The sequence below is a fragment of the Marmota marmota genome, unplaced genomic scaffold (genome assembly GCF_001458135.2).
Source record: "Marmota marmota marmota unplaced genomic scaffold, marMar, whole genome shotgun sequence".
NCBI lineage: Eukaryota > Metazoa > Chordata > Mammalia > Rodentia > Sciuridae > Marmota > Marmota marmota.
The window spans coordinates 12774455-12797006 of record NW_026000242.1 but is presented as its reverse complement, the minus strand read 5'-3'; the positions used below and the strand labels follow the sequence as shown (position 1 = coordinate 12797006).

Genomic DNA, 22552 nt, shown 5'->3' with positions numbered 1-22552 from the left:
AGTTTAAGTCACCTGCCCAGAGTTACCCAGCCAGTAAGCACCCAAGCTTGGGTCTGAAGGAATGCAAAGCCTGCTCCTTCCTCTCCAGTGGTTGAGCTACTCCTTGCAAAAGACTGTTCAGGAGCCTATAGGATCATTAAACCCCAGCTTTGTCATACAACCTTGTTCCTATCACAACTAAGTCAGTCTTCCCCAGAAGAGCTAGTCTGTCCCCAGGATATCAAGATGACAAACATAAAGCTGCCAGAGTCCTGTGATGTGGGGCAGGAGAGAAGCTGACCCACTGCCATAGTCACTCAGTGGGCTTCTTCCTATCCTGAGTCAGAGATGCTTTCCAAATGATGCCACCTGATTGTCCTTTCCCTGGAGACTTAACTGAGACTTAGGCAAACAGGACGAGTCCCAGCCTGCCTCATGGAATAGCTATGCCAGGAAAATAGAACAACCGCTGCCTTCCTGACATGCCAATAAAACTAGATTCTTAATGGCTTGAAACTGGCCTGTTGTCAACAAATACCTATTGACACAGACCAAGTCCCCTTAGTACACCCTACCCCACTCCAGCAGTTATCTCCAAGGACAAAGAACAGAGAAACCAAGGATGTTTAGTGTTTGGTACCAATATAGCCCTTTCCTGGATGCCCTTCTCCTCCTCCTCCTTCTCCTTTTTCTTTTTCTTCTTCCCTGGCTTCAATCCTCTGCCTTCTGAATTAATTATCTTGCAGCTCTAACAGAGATCATTTCCCAGCCCCTTATTTCTCATTCTTTCTTCCCACACTTCAAGGACCCATTAACACAATCCTCGTAGCTCACAAATACTAAATTCTTTCAATAGGCCAGTGCTGGGGTATTATCTCATGTAATCCTCAACGCATCACATAAGATACATATTATCATTGTTCTCATTTCTATAGATGAAACTGAAGTTTGGAGAGATGAAATAAGTTGCCCAAGGTCACATCACATACAAATCAGTGTAAGAGTTGTCTAACTCAAGTTACCTGATGTTACAGTCTGAACTTCCAAAGGCCTCAATACACTTCCCATGCACTATACTTGGAAGAATAAACTTTTTGGAATGTGCTCTTTTGCCTTAAATTTCACATGTATATCTGTAGCCAGTTCCTCATGCCATAGACGCATCTAATAAAATTACAACTGGAAGTTTAAATGAATGAATAAGAACCATTAGACTAATTAAACAAAATGTTAAGTGCTTACCATATGTAAAACTGATCACATGCCTTCAAAATACAAATCACAGTTTTAAAAAGGAGTTGATTTTAAAAATATAAATCTGCCAGAATTTCAGTTCGGATGGGTATGGGCTGATTGTATCAAACTCCTGGGAAACTTAAGGGTCAACTCTTGAAGTCAAGAGGTGAGATGAGACAAAACTAAATGCAGTGAACACTTAGAAACTGTTACCTTAAGCAGTGGCCAGAATGGGACATCTTGGCAGCTGGACCAAGCCTGCAGGTGAACATTTGGGAGCTATGTGTAGATATATAAGGATGACCAAAGTGATAGAGAGAGGAGAGAAGGCTTTTAGCTGATTTTTTTTAAAAAGTCTTTAAAAATAATGTCTAGTTAGAGAGATGAAAGTTCAAAAAGATTTGGAACAAGCCCAGTGGAATTATGAATTCTATTAATATAATCCTGGACTCACTATCATTACAAATCAGCAGAGCTTACATAACTAACCCCTGTGTGACCCACTGGTGAAGCTGCTCAGGAAAATGCCCATCCCCACACCCCTGGCCTCTCTTCCTCCTACAGATAAGAGTATGGAGATGATGCCCCACTGAAGAACAGGATTGGGTCAACAGGCTCTCTCAAACTCAGGGCTGGATTTTATGTGGACAGAGGGTGGCCATTTAGGGCCTGGTGGCTCTGCTCTAATTGGCCTCATTCCTTATGCTCCAAGAGGCCTTTGGAAAGATGAAGGGGCTAGAAGATGAACACATCTAAAATACAGCTTTGCATGTGTCCTAGATCATACTTTAGGAAACAGTTTCGTTCGTGCTGGGCTTTGGGAAAATATGCAAGTTGGATGTGTGTGTGTGTGTGTGTGTGTGTGTTCCATTGGTTGTCGCCTGGAGAATAAGGAGGGAAAGGGAGATATCGTCCCCTTACCCTGTCAAGATTGGACCTAAAGTACCACAGCTCACCTGGGACTATCCTGGTGAAGCCACGACCCTCCTCTCCCACTGCATAATTTTTGGTTGATTAACTCAGATTTTGAGAAGAGCTTTGCTTGTGTTACTGAAATCCTAGGAAAGTGTGACTCTTAAGGAAGGATGAGTTAGAGGGTAAACAGCACTTTCCCTGCAGTGGCTCCAGTACTGAGTCCCACTGTGGATGTGCAAAGAAGTTCCATGTGAGGAGGACTCATCTGAGGGGAGGGAGCTCGGCTAAGCATTGAGGTGCATTTTCCAGGTGAGCTCCCTGTGAAAGGTTTAAGTTGGGTCTGCTTTTCTCCTGGACTGTAAGCCCAGTCCTATTGGACATTATGTTTTAATTTTTCCCCTCCCACATTTTAATCCTCATTGCTTAACTCCAACTGTTCAGTAGAGTCTGATTTACCATGGAACTTTGAGAGAAAGTCAACAGAATACAAAGACTCTAAAGGGAGCATCTTCCCTCCCTGTTGAGACCCATATGGAGCTGGTAGTACCTTCTTTCGGGGACTTGGTGGAGGGCTCTCAGGAAGTGACCTGCAGCTGGTAAGCAGTGGCCCTTGGTGAAGGTCACAGTCATGGAGAAAGGCATCAAGTAAGAAGCAGCAGCTTATTGATACAGCTAGAGGAGAATGATGGCTGAAATTGAAGGAGTCACTCAAAGAAGAGCTAACTTTAGGACAAATACAAAATTGTTGCCCAGTGTATGATAAACTTATTGTCTCACCCTACATGATGAACATCTAAGTGGTTGCAAGAGGTTTAGATAAATTATATTGATAATATTTTATTGCTAGAAAGGGACCTAAAGATCATCTACTGCAGTGGTCCTCAACCATGGATTCATATTACAATGACCAGAAGAGATTTAACAATCACTGATGTCCAACTTATCATCCAAGACCAACAGATCACCATCTCTCAGGTGGGATTCAGGCATTAGGGAGAAAAAAATTAACTCTGTATTTTTAAATTATAGGAAGTTGCACAAACAATACAGAGAGTCTTATGTGCCCTTCAACAAACTTTTCCAGTAATGACTGTCATCCTAAATATCTATAAGACAATATCAAAATCAGGAAATTAACATTGGTACAATATGTTAACTAGGCTGTAGATCTTATTCTGTTGTCACCATTTTTCTCTGCAACAAAAATTAAAAGTTTTTAAAAACTTTCCTGAAGATTCTAATTTGAAGCCAGTGTTGAGAACTGGTAACGCAATCAAGCTAACTCTCCTTTCACAAGGAAGGAAATTGAATCCAGGGTGGCAAAGTGACCTGTCCAAGGACAATTCCATCTTTGGCAAGGAAGACAGCTGACATTTCTATTCTAGTATTCTTTGCTCTACATAAAGTTACCTCTGCCCTTTGTGGTTACAAGCTAATGATGTGCTACAGGAAAAAAAAAAAAAAGAGCTGTTCTGGGGAAAGGCAGGAGGTAGAAGTATTTGCTTAATTTTTGAAGTTACCCTACAAGATAAACATAAAACAACTCTTGGTAGTCCTTCCAACCTCATAGGCTATTGAAAACCATTTTGGAGAGTCATAAACCAGGCATGGTAGTACATACTATAATCCCAGCAAGGCAGGAGGATTGCAAATTTGAGGCCAGCCTTGGCAACTTAACAAGACCCTGTCTCAAAATAAAAAGGGATATGGGATGTAGCTCCGTGATAGAGCACCCTGTGTTCAATCCCTAATACCACAAAAATAAATGTTATGGTTTAAATATTAAGTGTCCCCCAAAAGCTCATATGTGAAATAATGAAAAAATGTTTAGAGGGTGAAATAGGTTATGAGGGCCTTAATCTAATCAGTATGTTAATCTACTGGGGTTTATATTTTGTTTGTAGTGAGGGGACCTCCCTCTGCCTCTCCTGGTGCCATGTTCCCAGCTGCTTTCTTCCCCACATCCTTCTGCCATGATCTTATCTCAGGTCCCAAGGAATGGAGTCAGCTGTCTATGGACTGAGATCTCTAAATCCATGAGATCCAAATAAAATTTTCCTTCTCTAAAATTGTCAGGTCTTTTGGTTGCAGCAGTGAGAAAGCTGACTAAAATAATAAGTAAATAAATAAAAGAGTCATAAAAAGTATGAGCTCTGGACAATAGCTAACTCCCTCATTTCAGCCCAATGTTTGTTATTGTCAGAGAATTCTGGCCTGAAAGGATCAGGGGTCTGACATCCAATGGAAATTCTTATATTCTTTGACTTTCTCCACTTCCGTGTAGCTCCTTTTGCTTGCTCAGTGTTGCAGACTTCTGGCATCTGGGAACTTGTGGTAACACCTGTTAATATGACCTTCTATCATGTTCTCCATTTGCACCATCAGCCAGGCAGGTAGGAGAGCTTGCTCACACTGTGGGACTCAGAATCTTAATTTTCTGTGTTTCCTGACCTGAGTAAGACGTAGGAAGTTTTCTTCTTCTACAGTTACCTGTTCTTCAACACTGGGAGCTGGGAGCTGCTCTTCAGTCAAATGCAACACATTTAGAGGAGAACATGGAAGATGGCCCCTGTGTGAGTGACATGGCTTCAGCCCAAATACTTCTCAGCCTGAGCACCTCACCTTTCTTAGTACATCCTCTGCATACCACCTTTGCCTGAAACAAACTCATGCCAGGACATCCATCTAAACTTGAACTGGGGCTGGGGAATTGGCTCAGCAGAGCACCTGATTGGCATGTGTGAGGTCCTGGGTTGACCCAGCACCAAAAAAAACAAAACGAAACACACACACACAAAAAAAAACTAGAGTCTAGGACCAGGAAGATTGAGGGTCTCCAGAAATGTGTGTGGCAGATCAGAACCCTGGAGCTCGTAAGTCCACCTGACTCTTCTCCTCTGCTCCATCCACTGCTAAGGCAGCTTCTCACTGTCAGTTTGAGGAGTCAGACATTCATGAGGAGGTTGTCCTCCCACTCACTCACTAAGCAGAAGTACACATAGGCAGCGGGAAAATCTCTACGCAGCTCCTTTACATTTCTCTTCAAAGAGTTATAAACAGTCACTGGCAGCCACACTGAAAAGGCTGAGGCGTTCCCTCTGTCCTCTACGTTTCACAAGGAGGTAAAAGGAAGGGTCAAAGCTACAGTGGGCTTGGCTGCCTTTCTCTCCAAGGCTTCATCTCCCCTCCTGCCAGATGGCTGGAGAAGAGCCCTTGCTTGGTGAGCAGCCCTTCATGCCCCCCGACCAACCCCCATCCCAGCACATCACCTCTTGTTGGCTGGGAAAGCAGGAGTTCAATAATTAATCAGAGGAGGCCATCTGTGGAGGACCAGTGGAGCCTTGCGTTCTGGTTAGCCATGCGGACCTGAACCATGGTGTTCCCTCCCACTCCTGCTGCAGGAGAAAGAGAGGCTCGTTTCTGTGATTCTGCTTCTTGCAGCGGAAAGTGTGGGTGTCCAACTTCCAAAATTCTGTCTCCATTTCTACATAAAGCAGTACAGTCCAGACTTAGTATTCTAGAGCCAGAAAGACCTGGGTTTGACTACATGTTTCACCACCAGGTTAAGACAAGTACCTTAACCTCTCTGGGCTACAATTTAATTGCCAAAGAACACAAATCAATGGAAAATACCCTACTCATTTATAAACCCCTTCAAAACCGGTTTCATCCTGGAAGCAACCTGTGGGATGTTATTTTTCTTACACTGACTACAAGGTCACTTCAGTTGCCACCTCAGAGTCAGGTCACATCACCCAACACAGAAAACCTAAGACTTTTTCAAATTTTCCAAGACATTGAGACAAGGCACCATTCTATCTTGGAGGAATAAGTACATCATTAATAGCACTGAAATCCAAGAAGAAGGCTATTTGTTTTTGGAAAGGCTTCCCTATCTAACTGCTTTTAGTCCTCTCCTCACCCTTAGGGAAGAAAAAAAAAAAGTCATGCTTTTGCTGACTTCAATAGGTCACCTCTGCAGATGGGACCTCAGTTGTTTTTGCATATGCTGCGTACCAGGTCCCCTCTTAGACCACCTCCATGTATTACTTCACTCGGTTCTCATAGCCAGTCAATGGGATGTGTTTTATTATCCCATTTCTGGATGAGAAAACTGAGATTCAGAGAGATTAAATCAAATGCTCAAGCCAGTAGATGAACATAATTTAAACCTAAACCTGTTAATCCCATAACCTATTATCTAGCCTATGTCCTTTTTCCATTAGGAAAGTTTCTGGATGCTTTTGACCTAGCCTTCACCCCCACTCAGGGTTGTCCTTCAGCAGAATGGCACCATTCACTCTGAGAGCAAAATGTTAACTGGAAAGCTCTGTAGGAAAATGTGGTAGAGAAGAGACAGTAACGAAGAGATTTTGATCAGATATTATCATTATCTCTATGAGAAAACTGTAATTTCACATGGTACCTTCAAACTGTTATTTTAAATGTCCTAAAGAAGAACAGAAAGGCCACCATAAGGAGCATTCTTGGAAAGAGCTTGAAATTACTAGGCTGTTCCACATTCAACAGACATTTACATGCTGTTAATAGCTATGAAATGCTGCCCAGCCCTACGCAGGTGGAAAGGTAATTATGACACATCTCTGTTGTTAAAAGCTTATAATTCTATGTGAAATCTATACAGTAGATCAGAAAAGATGCAAAATTCGAAGAATAGAAAAGAATGGAAATACAAGTGTTACCAACTCTAAGTATTTAGTAAGTAGTTGCTATTTTTGTTCTTCTAATAAGTACACACAGATGGCTTAATGCTTTTGTTGGGTGATGTTAAGGACCTCATCTAGTGCGGTAAATCCAAAAATCTCTAAGTGATTTTTTAGCCTGAACACAGGTAATACTCAATGGATATAATACTTGAAGTATTCCCAGGTATTTGTTTTCAGGTAAACTTTACCCTTTAAAAGAACTGCTTTTCCTTGCTATCTATGTTGACCTTGGACGATTTACTTAATTTCTGCATGCCATGCTTCTTTTGCTCTAAAATGAGGGTGAGAAGAGTGTTTACCTCATTGGCTTGTGAACATCAAATGAGATAATATGCGAAAAGCATACAATCAAATGATCAGTTGTCAGGAGTTACATCATGAGTGGTTAAATATTTTTTACATAATAAAAAATGATGTTCCTGTAGAAAGAAAAGGAGGGAGTAGGCTGTGAATGAGTTCTCTCTGATTTCAGTTATTTTTCTCCTGGTAAAACCCAACTTGCTTTGGCTGAAAAACCCCTCCCCAGACCACGAGTGCTTGTCACATGCTCACCTGCACAACAATCACCTGGAGACTTGCTGAAGTGGGGAATCTGATCCAGCAGGTCTGGGCTGTGACCCCAGGTCCCACATTTCTGACAAGCTCCCAGCTGATGCTGATACTTCTCAACAAACATGTTTGTTCACCTGGTGACAGCAATGCAACTTGTCCTAATGGTGTCCAGAAGGAAATAGTATGCTTTTGTAGAACTAATCTAGTTAGACCCAAACATATAAAGTGAAGGCAAACATCATAATCTTCTTGCAATGACTCATTAATTGGACAGCTTATTTTAGGTTGGATTGCTTTAGTTGAGGACCTTGTTCCTGAAAGCTTTCAAAAACTTCAAAATTATGGTTTTCCTCTGGAGACAGTAAAATACAAAAGAATCAGAGTCACTCCTGGGTTTGAATCCCTACCTTCGTAAGCTTAGGTAAACTGCTTAGCCTTTCTAAGCTTCAATGTACCTGTTTGTAAAATAGGCATGAGAATGGCATCTGCTTGGCCCCTCTTGTTAAGGACTCAGTAAAAACACACATGAAGCATTAAGCCCAAAGCCTGTCTATAGCAACAGCACCATCAGCACTAGCTGTTTAAGTCTAAGGTTTCAACTCAACACTTCCATGGAGATTTTTTGTCCCCTACTCTCATGGATCTGCATCATGGTCACAACCTATAGAAATGAAAAATCCAAGATTTTACCTTTAGAGACTGAATATGGCACACTTTTGTTGCAATACTACCCTATGATATGGAGAACTCATTTTTGTTTGTTTGTTTTTGTTCTTCTTTGAGATAGATTGAGCTGGAATCTTAAGGCTCAAGAGATATTTGTAGTTTCGCCAGCTACTAAAAATTCTTGATGTCATCAAGGGAATAAAGAAATAAAGAGGAATCCCTGAAACTTGCCTACTTGGTATTCATAGCCATTTCTTACCTTCGAAAAGGGTCTGTACGCTTAACCTAGCACCTGTGGTAGATAACACTGTGCTGAGAAGGCAGTGGCCATCAGGGCAGCAGCCAGCTCAAAGAACCAAAGACTGCATGGCAGGAGGGCTGGGCAAGGAAAGGCAGTGCTCTGCACCTGGTCTCTGCAGTATGGTCAGAGATCAGCAAGGTCACACCACAGAGAACATGTTGACAGTGTTTCTAGAAAGTCGCTGAACATGCTGACAGATCTGAGTCTCAGGAAATGGTTCCTAGCCTCAGGGAGCCCAAAATAATTTTTATGAGGCCAAATTAGGGTAGGGTCCGGGAGAAACAAAATTAATATATGTAAAGAGAAAAGGGAGAAGGTTGGGAGGAAGAGAGGAAAGAGAAAGGGGGAAATCAAGGAGGCAGATGTGGCTAGGGAACAGAGAAATAAAAGAAAGAGGGAAGGAAAGCAGAAAAGGAAAAAAAAGTAAGGACACTATTCCATGAATATATCACAAATGCTACTTAAAAAAGAAAAAAACATGAATGTGCTAAAGCATGCATCTGACTCCTGGGAAAAGAAATGATTCACCACATAAGCCAGGAAGAAGAGATACACACACAGAGACATCTGATCACTTTGGTAGCTTATAATATTGGAAAACACAAAATCTGTTTATGGTTTGTGTCCCCTACAAATTTCATGTGTTGCCAATGTGAAAGCTAAGAATTGGGGCCTTTAAGAGATGATTAGGCCATGAGATGAATGGGATTAGGTCCCTTATAAAGGGGCTTGATACTTCACCCTCTTGCCCTTCCACCTTTTGCCGTATGAGGACACATCCTTGCTTCTCTCCAGAGAACAGAGGATTAGGTGCCATCTTGGAAGTAGAGTTGGGCTTAACAGACACTGGATTGTACATTTCTCAGCTTCCAGAACTGTGAGAAGTACATTTCTGTTCTTTTCAAATGACCCAGTTTCAGGAATTCTGTTATAGCAATACAAACAGGCTGAGACACACTCCCTTTTCTTAAAGGAAAGCTTAGAGAAATACTCTTTGTTCTCTATTCCTTTCACGTACAGCTCATGAAACTAGTGAAATGGCAGAAACCTGGATGGGGGGCAATAGCTAAGAGGTCAGCCAACTCCCATGACTAAGTCTGAAGTCTACAAAACTGTCAATCAAATCTGCTCTGAGCCTGAACCCTGCAACCATGACCTGTCTCTTTCCTTAGTTTTCTCTCCCTAGGTGCAGGCGGTGTTGGTATAGCTTGACTGTCCAGGTTTGGACGGGATTTTCCAAGTTTGGACAAGTTTAGGGCCAGGAAAACTCCAATAACTTGAGGTCTCAGATTCACATGCATCCTAACTGGCAGAAATCTCTTCCTGACCTAGCTCCTCTTCTCCCTCCCCAACACCTCATTCCAGTCAATGCTCACCTGCTCTTACTAATAAGTTCAAGGCTAAGTGAAGAAATGCTGCTAAGAATACACCCATAAAAACTATAGGGTCTCTTCCAGCCCCTCTCCCACTGAGGGGTCCTTCTGCTTTCTGAAACTCAGGAAAGCCCTGAATTAACCACAACTGCCCCCAACCTTCCCCCCAACTTTGGACTATGTTTCCCTGACTAGGGCTTCAGAACTGGAGGCTGGTCAGCCAGCATTTTGATGATAAAGAGGATTTCAGGTTGAATTACTCAAAATCAAAAACCTTAGGCCTGTCTTGATCCTTCTCTAGTGACTCTCCATAAAGCCAGACCTGTCTCCTGTCTTTCCAGAAAATATCTCCATGGAAACTCCTTGTAGTCCATTTTAGAGCTTTTTTTTTTTTTTAAATAACTGTCCAGAAAAGTTTTACAACCCCTGAAACATTTCTATCTGCCACATCAGGTCCATGGCCACAGACCAATGGTGCCTCATTTAATTAGCCAACCTCTCATAAAGTGTAGGGCTTGGACCTGAGATTGTTCTGGGAGATACACTATGCAAATATCCCATTGGTTTCACCAGAGCACAGGAATTTAACTTGGAAAAACACAGTGACTGGGGAGCCAGAGGAAGGGCTCGGGGTCTCATACTGGTCAGTTGGCCCAGAGAGACCTAGCTGAGACCTTCAGCAGGTGGGACATGATGCTGGTGCCACACCTTGTCCTGGGACTTTTAGACAGTGATTTTGGCCAAGTACTTAAGCAATCCAAGTGTGTTTGCTAATCATAATAAACATAATAATGCCAACCTCATAGGGCTCTTATAAATGCCCAGTAAAAGAAAGGGTAAAGAAATGTAGCCCTTCTAACAGGAAGGAGGAGGCAGAGGGAAGTAAAGGAGCTGGCCCAAGTTCATACTGGTGGCAGGCAGCAGTGTAAACCCAGATGACACATTTTTGTATTCTCTTTCCACTTGGCTGGATAAGATAGGTGAGAAACATGCCCACGACTGCCTCAGCCTCACCTCCGACACATGGTTCCCAGCTGGGTGGTACATTTGGGTCATCTTCTCTTTCAGCCAGCTTTAGCCCAGCAGAGGGGCAAAGTTTTATCACACTCATATAAGCCTTTTCAAGCAATTAGGTAAAGTATGGGATTCCCCAAAGCTCCCACTCAGCTCAAATTCCCTGTTGAGGTCCAGAATCTGAAGCTGGGGTTCGTCCAAGTGCAAACGAGACATTACCATGGCAGCTTCCCATCAACTCTTGTACTCACCCCTGTCTACTCACCCCACACTGCCCTGTAGTAGAGCTCAGAACTCTTAATATTCCAGAAACAGCCAAAGTCATCCAAAATAGTAATTACTTTTATGCAGTATATACCAAGGTAAGTCAGGCTCTTTATAATATTAAATATTCAAAATTAAACTAAGAGTAGGGTTTTCTTTACCATTCCCATTTCACAGTAAAGGAAACTGAGGCCTAGAGAGCTGAGATTGCCTGCCCAAAGCTATACACCTAGGAAAAGTGAGGCAGTATTCAAACTCAGGTCTCCAGTCCTGGAGAGCAGAGCACCATGCCAGCCCCCCTTGTAGCCAGGCCAGCCAGACTCTCAAAAAATGCAAAACTCGTCGGATATGCAGCAATGCAAATATACACACAGACCGATGCAGATCTACCCTGTCAAGTAACCCAGGTAGCCACTTGGCCATGGAATGTGCCCAGCCCGATAAGAAGGCAAATGCCTGGCACCTTGTGGGGCCAGGGCACTTATCAGGTTTCATTGCTGGACTGTGGCTACACAGAGCTCTATGTGGTCCTCACCTGTTAAGACCGGCTGGTATTGATGTCCACAGCCTGTCAGGCATGACAAGCCCAGAAGTCTGCCCCTGGGGGCTTTCTCTTGCTCTGAGTAGAACTCCTAATGACTTCTTGGGGAGCACAGCTCCCCAGCACCATACACCAGCAAACCCAGGAACAGAGCTCCCCTTTCACCTCTGCCTACATTTCTTTAAAGGTCACTCAGGCCTCCCCTCCATCACACAAGCTCAAGAGCAAACTCTAGCCACATCTAGCCATATGACCTTGGATGACGCATTTCATTCCTCTGGGCCTTCGTGCCCTTTTGTGAATAAAATGTGGGGAAAATATCCACCTCCCAGGGTAATGGTAAGGGCCAGTCCTGGAAGCCTGGCACATAGCCAATGCTCAGCCAATGGAGGGACCACCTCACTTCTCATAGTGTTCTCTCTTCCCTGCATTTCAATCATTCTGATCACCTGTCTGTTCAACTTAGCACTTTATTAAACATTTAGCTGTCATCCCTTTAACATTCACTTTCTATTCAGTCTTGTCTCTCCCAGAGCTCCTTAGAGCCAAGAACCAAGGTGGGTATTTCTTTTGTGTCACAACAGACCACCCATAATGAGACCCATCTATTGCTGGCAGGTTGGAGATCCTAAGTGTATTGATACCACTACTAACCTGTCTGTAGGAGAGGCTGAAGTGTGATGTGCTGTACTGTGCGATTTCCATAATTATATTTTTCATTCTGGCAACATGAAGCAGGTACTTTTTTTTTTTATTCAGGAACCAAAGCTTAGGATAATTAATTGAAGTCCCCATAGTCACAAGGATGGGAAGTGAAAAAGGTCAGGATTTGAATCCTCATCTGTCCAACTCTGAACTTAAGCTTTTCACCATTACTTAATCCCAGTTACTCGATCAGGGTTCCACCAAAAGCCCATGAGCAGCTAAAGAGAAAAAGAAACACAGACAGGAAGCACCAAAACAAGCCCTGGGGGAGGCCCACAGTCAATACCATCTTCCTGTCTGGTCTAGGACTGACCCAGCTCTCACTCCATCCCCAGCTCATTCCTGCTAAACACGAGTACAGGAAACAGAGTCAAAAGCAGAAAAATAAAGTTTCTTCTTCTTAGATTTAATGCATCTTCAACAGCCTAAAAGGACCACCAGATGGAAGTAGTCCACACAATGTCGATAGGAAAAAAGAACCTTGCTTTTGAGTTATCAGCTGTATGGCAAGTGCTGGCTTCAGAGTGTTAATTCCACCTGTCTGTTACACCTCAAATTAAAACTATTTGCATATTTACTAGAGGGCTTTGAAATTCAGAAATCCATGTGCTATAACTTGAAAGCCAAAAAAAAAAAAAATCAATCAAAGCAAGCCAGGACTCGTTCCCAGGAGATACAACTGAAATTTACAAGAATCCACCTCAGTGGTTCTGGGTGCTTTCCCTGCAGAGGCTCTGGCTGCAGCCTGGGTCTCAGCTCAGTCTGCTGGAAGGAGAACCTGGCCTGGCTCTGTCAGGCTTCTCAGTCCTGATTCCAAGAATGGGGCTGGCCCCAGGATATTTTGAGTCCTTCCTGATGCTTCTAAACTTAAGGAAGACAGAGCAGATGGTCAGAGAATGCAGCCTCAGACCACCATCTTAATCAGACAAGGATGGGCTTCTTTGTGTTTTTTTTTTCCAGTACCAGGGGTTGAACCCAGCAGTCCTTACCCACTGAGCCACATCTCCAGACCATTATTTTATTGTTTATTTTGAGATAACTTGATAAGTTGCTGAGGCTGACTTTGAACTTGTGGTCCTCCTGCCTCAGCCCCCCAAGCTGCTGAAATTACAGGCATGAGCCACCACACTCAGCACAAGGAGGGATTTCAAGGAGAAAAAGAAAAAAAAAAGAGCTCCTATTCTAAGCTAAGCACCTTTAACTGAACCCCCACAAGCTCAGGGTTCAGTATTATTATCTCTATTTTATACATGTAGAAACTGGGGCTTAGAGAAATAACATGGCTTGACTAGACAAACAGCTGGTAAATTTAGACCTGCTGACCTCAGATTTCATTTCATTACACTTGGCTGCTCTGCCTCACCCAAAAGCCATCAGAGGTCAGCTCAAGCCATGTGCAGCCAGGAGCAGAGGCACTGTTGCATATACCATAGCCTGATAGCTCAGGTACTTTGTCTTGAGTCTGAGGTCAGAGGGAATCATAACTGGGGAAGGGGTCAGGTGAGGTGACCTTGGGTATCATTGTCTGACTGGTTCTGTGTCCTTGTGATGGTTCTTGGTATCTGATGGTGAAGACAGGACTGGGTGCATGCTAAGGCCACAGCCCAGGGCAAAGGTCCCTAAAGCCACCTGCCCCAAGTTCTCTGCTGACTCTAGAAATCTGGGTTTTATAGGTCAGCTCTGAGCCTTATTCTCTCTTCAGCTCCTATTTAGAACTTGGCCCCAGTCTTGTCTGGAGATAACACAGACAAATGCAGGTGGTCAGCCCAGCTCTTCCTCACATCTGCAGCACCAGCCATTCCCCATCACACACACATTACAGTGCATGCTCCCCCAACTAAAATTCAATTCCTCAATGCTGCTGTGGAATCTGAATTGAATTATAATCATAAACAGAACTCTGTGGCCACATGCCTCAATTTTAATAAAAGAAGAGAGAAGGAAGAAGAGAATAAACAAGCATGGAGCATCTCCTCTTTGTCAGTAACTGTGCACATAACTTCTTTTTATCTTTTCCAAAAACTAAGCAAGATAATAGATCTGATAATAAGGCCATATACTAGAGTAAATAGAGGCACAGGCTATGAAGCAAAGACTGCCTGGGTTCAAATTTTGGCCCCTCTTTTTACTGCTGTGTGTCCTTGAGCCTCTCTATGCCTCAGTTTCCATACACAGCAGCTCCTGAAGAACTTTGACTAATACAGATAATAGCAATACCTACATCATGGGGTTCTGTAAGAAATAATGAGTTGAGGCTGGGGATATAGCTCAATTGGTAGAGTGCTTGCCTCACGTGCACAAGGGCCTGGGGAAAGAAAGAAAGAAAGAAAGAAAGAAAGAAAGAAAGAAAGAAAGAAAGAAAGAAAGAAAGAAAGAAAGAAAGAAAGAAAGAAAGAAAGAAAGAAAGAAAGAAANAGTAAAGAAGGGGAGGGGAGGGGAGGGGAGGGGGAGGGAGGGAAAGAAAGAAAGAAAAAGTTGAGATCCATAAAATTCTTGGCACACTAATGGCTCTTAATTATAGTGCAATGGCTTTACCGTACAGATGTGAATAGTTAGTCAAACCACCTGCCCAACAGTTGAAATCAAGGACAGTCTGTATGGTAGACTGAGGGGGATAGGGTTGCTGAGGCATAGATGAGAGAATGACAACAAGCCCGTGAATAAGGAAGCAAGATGCCCCGCCCTGGTGCTGGACTGTAATGGGGTCAGACCAAGGACATCTGGGTTTTGATTTATCCCAAGACTAAGGGACAGGGTATTTTGCCCTCAGTCTCAGGACAGAGGGTTTGGGGAATAGTTGGGACGACTAGCTTTCCCTGATTTCCCAAGATTGTCCCTGTAGCACTCAAAGTCCCACATCATCCCTGCCAAACCAGGACAGCTGGTCACCCTGAAAACAGAGCCCCTGGAACAAAAGAGACCTGAAATCTCAGAAGTTCCTCTTACTCCTTGAGATCTTCAGGCTCACTAGCTTTGTGCTAGAACTTCTTAGGAACTCAGCTTCATAAAAAGAATATTTTTAGATTTCACAAAGGAAGTGCCAATCCTCCTTTATCAAAGCTTCTCAGTTCTCTTCAATCTCACCTGCTGAATAGAGACCCTCCATCCCACAGTAAGGGCCAGCAAGTCCCTTGTCCTGTCCACAGATGAGGAAAGTGAAGCTCAGCACCAGAGAGACGTGCCTAAAGTTACTCAATGTCTTCCCCTTAGTCCTAGGGGGCCCAGCCTGTGCTGTCAATCATATCCTAGGCTAGAACATTATCCACATTGACCTTATAGAGGGAGCTCAGGCTCAAGCAAAGCACAGAAGACATGGCTTTTCTTTAAAAGGGTTGAGTGGTCAGGTGCTGCTGGGCATGATTATGGAAGAAGCCCTGGGGTCTGCAGGTTCCTGCAGATAAACAGCCTCTGTGCCTAGAAAGATCCACCTGCTTGCTGACCAGCTCTGCCATGTTCCACCCTCTCAAGAAACAAAAGCCCACGAAGGCAATGTTCCCAGTGGACTTTCAGGCTGCCACTGAGCACTGGGTGACTTTTCACATCTGGAAAGAGAGAACTAAGTCCATGGTCCCAGATGTGGAGGGGAGACAACTGAGTCACTGAGATTGGCATAGACACAGCATGAAGATGACCTTCAGAAGCCCTTTCTTTCCCTCTCCCTGTCCTCCTGCCCTTTCTTTCCTTTCTCTCTCTGGCACCATGCTTAGGTCTGCCTTCCTGGGGCAGGATCTCCAAGTTCTCTACCATTAAAACTTACCTCTCTTGTGCCCTCTCTCTGTCTTTCTCAGAATTCCCATCTGGCAAACACTTGGTCAAAAAAAAAAAAAAAACATATCTAATGAATGCAAAGGTGCTAATGTGCTTTCCCTCTGCCATGGGCTTCAGAGGAGTTAGAAAGCAAAGGAAGAGGGACCAGGCCTTGGGAATTCCTTTGGCACAATGGAGATGTGTATCAGGCAGGATGAAGAGGGGTATACTGTGGTTTTAAGAAACTCAAAAAGAGTCAAGAGCTGTGAGCTGTGAGCTTTAGTCCTAACGTACCATGCAAATGTAATAAACTGTGGACCTGCCTGCCCCACCCCCCAAGTTTTCCAAGAAGAAGGGCCGGGAAGATGAGCTCTCACTGTTTACTCTTAAGCCAAGAATTGCCATGGCCTCATCTACCAGTCCCAAAGAATACCACTCCTCAGGAGAGCTGGCCCCGTTCTGCTGCAAAGTCAGATAATGTTTTCATGCTATATTTGCCTGGGTCTTCACAGGGGCCTCCCAAACCTCAGTGCCACAACCAAATAGGTCCTGCTTGGGGGCATCTACACACACAGGTATAATCCACTATCCCTTGCTTCAGAATCAGTCAGGGAGAGGCCCTCTCATGCCCACAGCCCACGGGCTATTTCTGGAGTCTCGTATGTCTGTCCATTAACTTTGCCAAAAAAACATCCTGAGCCACAAGGACACTAGGTCACTTTCCCAAGGCCATGCTGATGTGCTTCCAGGGACCACCATTGACTTCTTATTGTGACCAGTCAATTAGATAATAATAAAAAATACACAAAATGATTAATTAGCATAAAGCCTGGTATATTTTAAGTGCCCTATAAGCACTAGCTTTGCTAATAGACATTGTTATCATCTAACTTTTACAAAGTTCTGAGTTTTAGCAAGATTTCACAATTTTTTCATGGTTTCTCATACTAAGTGAAAGTCAGAGCCCAGATTACATTGTTGTGCTGCTAGTAGGAAAATAAAAGCCACCAAATGAAATCATTCCTCCTTTGTTTGCATTGCCTTAATGGCCTAAAAACCCTACATATCTGTCATACAAAATATCAAAGAAGTTAGGGTTAAAAAGTTAGGGTATTTCACCATCAAAAACATGAGAGGCATTTCTTGTGAGTTTACTATTTTCATGAGAAGGTAACGAATGCCCATGCTGTATGATATTCTACTTTTCCTAGGCTATGCCAGACAGAACTCAAGGTCATGGTCAAGGTCAAGGACAAGGCTTGTGCCTTACAGCTCTGCTCTGAAATGGGCTGGATATCAATTCTCTGTTATTCAGTCCTCCCTAAAGGAGATGGCACCTGGGTCCAGCCCAGCTGTGGGCTTGCTATCCTTAAAGATTTTCAGGAAAACATCCTGAGCCTTCCCTGTCCTCATTTGGGACAGGGATAGCTGTTGTCCAGTGCTTTGTGTGTATATGGTCATATGCTATGAGCATCTCAATTTTCATAACAGACCTCTGATTAGTGAGATTATGGCCTCCAATTAGCAGGTGAGAACTGAAGATCAGAGAGGGTGTTACCTGCCCAGCTGGAAGAATGTGACACCACTGCTCGAACTTCTTGCAGCCTCCCACCCACACACAGGTCATTCCACAGTTTAAGCTCACTCTGTATTATGCTGTCTGCCCTCTGTGGAGACACAGCACTTTTCCCCTCAATGTGAACGTAAAAATCCTTAAAAAGATATCCGTTGGTGCAGCCACTGTGGAGGGTCATTTGTCAGTGTCTATGAAAATTGTAAATTTGCATACTCAAACACACAGCAATTCCACTTCCGCTGTCCTAGAAAAATACTCACAGAATTGCACAAAAAGCTACATCTCAAGGATCTTTACTGAAGCATAATGATGGTGGACATTTGATTACAGCTTCAATGTTCACCAACTGGGACATGCTCAGAAACAAAAACCAGAAAACAGAGAACTATAGCATCTCTTAATATGAAATTTGGAGCAGTGGTATAAAGGTATAAAGGAACTTGCTTATGCTTACATGAAAAGAGGGTCAAGACATATTGTGAAATGTCAAAAGTTTCAGCATGGTGTTTACAAGTATAATTCCAGGTATTAAAGAACAGCCAGAGAGGCCGGTGTTTTCTACACATACAAACATGCGTGTGAATGTGTAGGAAAAGGTCTGAAATTACGTAAACCACAATGATAAAAATTATCCTTTGAGTGAGGAAAGTGATAGGAAATAGGGAATGATGGTCAGAAAGAATTCCAGTCTTACCTGAGTACTTTTAATTTTTTTCAAATGAATAATGATGTGTTCATGCGTTACATTTGTGATCATGATGAAACTAAATTAAAGTTTACATTGGTGAAATGGTAGCACGCAGTGGTCAAGGATGCAGTGTGGACTGAGACCAATCTTGGCTTTATCTCAGCTTGACCACTCAATAGCTGTGTGACCTTAATAAGTTACTTAGCGTCTCTATGTCTCTTTAGCCCCATCCATATTATGAAGTTGATAATAACACCTCAGAAGATATAGTGAGGAATCAAGTGAGGTAATAGAGAAAGTATTTACCCCTATGCCCAGAGTATAATAAGTCATCAATAATTATTGGCAGCTTTTATTGCTCCTAAACCCCTGGGAGGAACTGTGATTTGAAATGCAGCACTGCAGCGAGCTGTTGAGGAGTACCAAGTGTCCCATAACAGCTCCAGGATTTCTATCTGGGGGATCCTGAGAACTCGTGCTCTCAACACCCCACATGCACATGCACGCACGCACGTACATGCACATACACACACTATGGAAGAAGAAAAGGAAGGGCAGGTGTTGGGACAAGGAAAGCTGGATGGGAAGCAAGGGCCTAGTACTGTGCACTGAGATCAGAAGATGCTTGTGTGCATATGGAGCAGGAAGACAGAACTCCAACAGCCTGCCCTCAGCACAGCACAGCACAGGAATCCCCTTAGCTATGAGGACAGGAGATCACTCCCAGGGAGAAAATATTCCTAGAAAGAATCACTTGGAAATAGAAAAGGAAATATACAAGGACTTGAAGAGCATTTCTTCTTTCCTGTAAGGCCCTCGCTTGGTTGACCCTGCTGAGTGCCAGCTGGGCAGAGGTAGACAGAGCAATGGGGGCAGTAAGGAAGGTTTAGTTGGGAAAGCAGAGGACCATTTTATGGAGTAAGGGCTGGAGCTCCCCACTTGTCCCTCCAAGGCCAGCATAGACCCAAACACCACATTGCTATTAAAGACCTTGCGCCTGGGGAGCTGTGCGGCATGCCATATTCACCTGAATCCCTTTCACTGACTTGGGGACAAATAATTGTAATCTTTCCCTTAAAGCTCAGACCAGGGACTAATACTTTCCTTGGATGCCTGCCAGAGTCTGCAAACACAGGTCCTAAGTATTGCTTTACAGAGCTGAATCCCACATATCATGATTAAATATTGACAATAGCTCTACCTGCTTTATCTTGATTCGGTGAAAGTCCGGTCCCTGAGGAACTATGTGGGACAGAACTGACCCCCACAGCACAGCCATGGATGCTCTCATGGACTAGTTCAGCAAAGACGCTGCTCTAAGACTCGTAAAATCTAAACCCACACTCCTCAGCAAAATGGGTTTAATGAATTGTTAGACCCTAAAACCAAAGGTTCCATCAGTCATCTGGGCTTCAGGAGCAAATAGCAGGAATGTCACCTGTGGAACTTAATAAATCACTCATTAACTCACTACCAGCCTGCTGGCTTGTAGGCAGGGAGAGGGGACTGGGAAGACAGAGGAGTTAGTCATTAGAGGCTCCTAAACCCTGAGCTGTTGAACAAATCAGGGTCTTCCAGCCCGGAGGTCAGGGGCTTGCCCTGGTGTAAGGGAGCCCAAGACCCCATACCTCAAGGAAAAAGCAAGCCAAAGTCAAGTTCCAAAGGGCAAAAGTATCCTCAGCTCTAGCCCTGCCACTCCAGGTCCTTTTGGCCAGCCAGAAGCATGGTCTCCTCACAACATGCTCTCTGAGAAGGTTCTAGGTCCCTGATCAAGATCCCTGTGATCCCCTCCGTAAAGCAGGAGGACTGGAATATGATTTCCTCCCAGGAGATGAGGAGGGGTAATCTCCTGTCCTAGGTTGCCTTGTTAACAGAGGTCATTGGGGGTCTTCCTCACCAAGAGGTCTTCTAATGGCAGGGAGCCTGGCAGCTAAGGAGGAGGAGATACTCAGAAGGATGATGCACTTTGGCCCTTCTAACTCTCTCAGTGGGATTTGGGGTTTCTACTCTCTCTGGCAGACAAGTGAATTTAATCAGGAGCACAAATGCAGTTTGGACAGTGCTCTTCTGATAGAACCTCTGGTTCAGTGTCATCCCTTTCTCTCTCCCACTCCACAATAGGTAGCAGATCTCCTGAGGACAGGAGGCTCCACATAAAGGTAGGGCCTGCAGTCCCCCGATAGAGTTCCAGAGCTCACAGAGTGGGCCACACTGCTCTACAACACTGTGGTTAGTCTTCTCTACTGGTATCAGAACCCAGAGACTGCAAAGAGGAATTGCTATTCCCTTAGGGATTCCTCTTTGTCTCCCTGGCAGTCATCACAGCCATAGATCACTCAAGAAGACATCAGGCACTGGCCTCAGTGTTTTGCATATATTCTAATCTAATCTAATACTTGGAGGGTCCTTTTCATAGATGGAAAAACTGAGGCAGAAGGGTCCCAAGCAACTTGACCTTGATAATAGCTACCAAGTGATAAAACCAGGATTTGACTCTAGATCTGCCTGACCTCATAGAGCATGATCAAAGCCAGTCAGAGTCCAGAGCTGGACTGCTGAGGATGCCATAGGATGAACTGATTCATATCAGATATGTACTTACTACAGTGCCTAGCACCTGGTAAGCAACATATGAGTGTTTTTAAAATTATAAAAAGCTTTGTGGGATCACAGAAGATGACCCTGCATATCCATGTGGCCAGAATGAAACCTAGGGAAAAGGAGTGGAATGCAGCAAGATTGAAGAGCCCCTCCGCCATCTATAACTCTTTTCAACTCCTGACACTTCTCCAAATCATATCTGATGAGAAGGAGGTGAAAGTCACCTCCAGCCTAATTCTCATCCCAGACATGAAGAAGCTCTATTTGGACTTTTGCAGTCCTGGGGAGGCAAAGGGAAGTGACCTGCAAGGCTCCCAGGAATGTTCCAATCAGACCCCTAAGTCTCAGAGGTTAGTACAGCTGGAATTGGCTTATATTGGGATTTCAGGGCACTGCATCTTCCAGGAGATAAGTCTGTATTATGCAAATTACTTGTGCCAAGACTCTCCTGCAGTTACTAAGCCACAGGGGAATTGCCTAACTGCTTAACCCTTTCTGTCCAGCTGTAGAGCAAAAGTTGACACTACTGGTCAATGTGAAAATAAATTTCCCAGGACCCAATAGCCTTCTGAGTAGAGTGGCTGCTCAGAGTCCAGTGATTCATCCAATGGATTTGTCCTTGACCCTCAGTGTTCACAAGCCAATTCCTATCAGCCTGTACCTTCTGAAGGGAAGTAAATTTCATCCCAGATATTCTTAGGGCTCACTGGAGGATGGCAGATTTCTTCAAGGGGCCTTGGAAGCTCAGATCATTTACTCTGATGACCAAATAGTAGAGGGTCCTCAGAGAAGGTGGTATTTGAACTGGGCCTTGGAGATGAATCAGCAAAGAGAATAAGGAAGGGCATGTCCAAGATACAGAGGTGGGAAGTTCTACAACTTACTTAGGAACAGTGAGTAGTGATGAAGACTTTAGGATTGCACTGGGTGGCAGGTGAAGACAACATGTATTTTTTATGAGGAAAAAATGAGTGTAACAATGCTAGGAATATTTAATAAAATCATAAGTTCATGTCTGTGAGTTATAAAATTCACCATTTGAAAAAAATCTATAAAAACTTACTGTTCAAATTCCCTAGACAGATTTTTCCTCCAGGGGGCATTGGAGATTTAAAAGCAAAATTTGAAGGTTGCACAAACATAAGCTTATCATTGGTACTTCCATAGCTGAGATTTTGGGTCCAGCTAGAACACTCAAGCCCCAAGAAGATCTATAGCTTGGCCACCTGGGACTTAATCTGCCAGGTGAATATCAAGGAAGGACTCCCCTCAAGGAATGAAAGCTGAAGACATAAACTTCTCTTGTGGCTTCCATAAGGAGCAGTCATGGAATCTGCCATGGAATTATGGCAGGCAGCCAATTGGAGGTCACCTTATTATCCCTTTGACTCCAAGTAGAGCTGTACCACATACAACATAACAAAGGTAATTGGCTCACGATCAATGTGTGTATGTTGTAACAATCTTCACAGCTCAACCTCTCCTCTGATACTTAGAGATCTTAAGGAATCCTTCATTTTTATAACCCTGACAGTATCTCAAGACCTTTATAATTTAACCAAAATTTTTTTTCTTTTCAGCTAACCTTAAGACCTGGAGTGGAACTATAAGCAATCAGTCTTTAATTGACAGAAAAAGGGCCAACTTCTCCACATAGGCTTCCTACA

General features: G+C 43.6%; 1 protein-coding gene across 3 annotated transcripts in view; it reads right to left on the bottom strand.

The window, feature by feature from the left end:
* Pou2af1 (POU class 2 homeobox associating factor 1) overlaps positions 1-22552 on the bottom strand; it is an 82281-nt gene that overhangs the window by 15242 nt on the left and 44487 nt on the right. The window contains exon 1 of one of the 3 annotated variants that reach the window (XR_007344542.1): positions 11563-11685. The exons of 1 other annotated variant lie outside the window; for it this stretch is intronic. The gene's annotated coding sequence lies outside the window, so the exon portion shown is untranslated. Of the gene's footprint in view, positions 1-5399; positions 5707-11562; positions 11686-22552 lie in introns of those variants that run through there. One more of the 3 variants, XR_007344540.1, reaches the window with a different exon arrangement.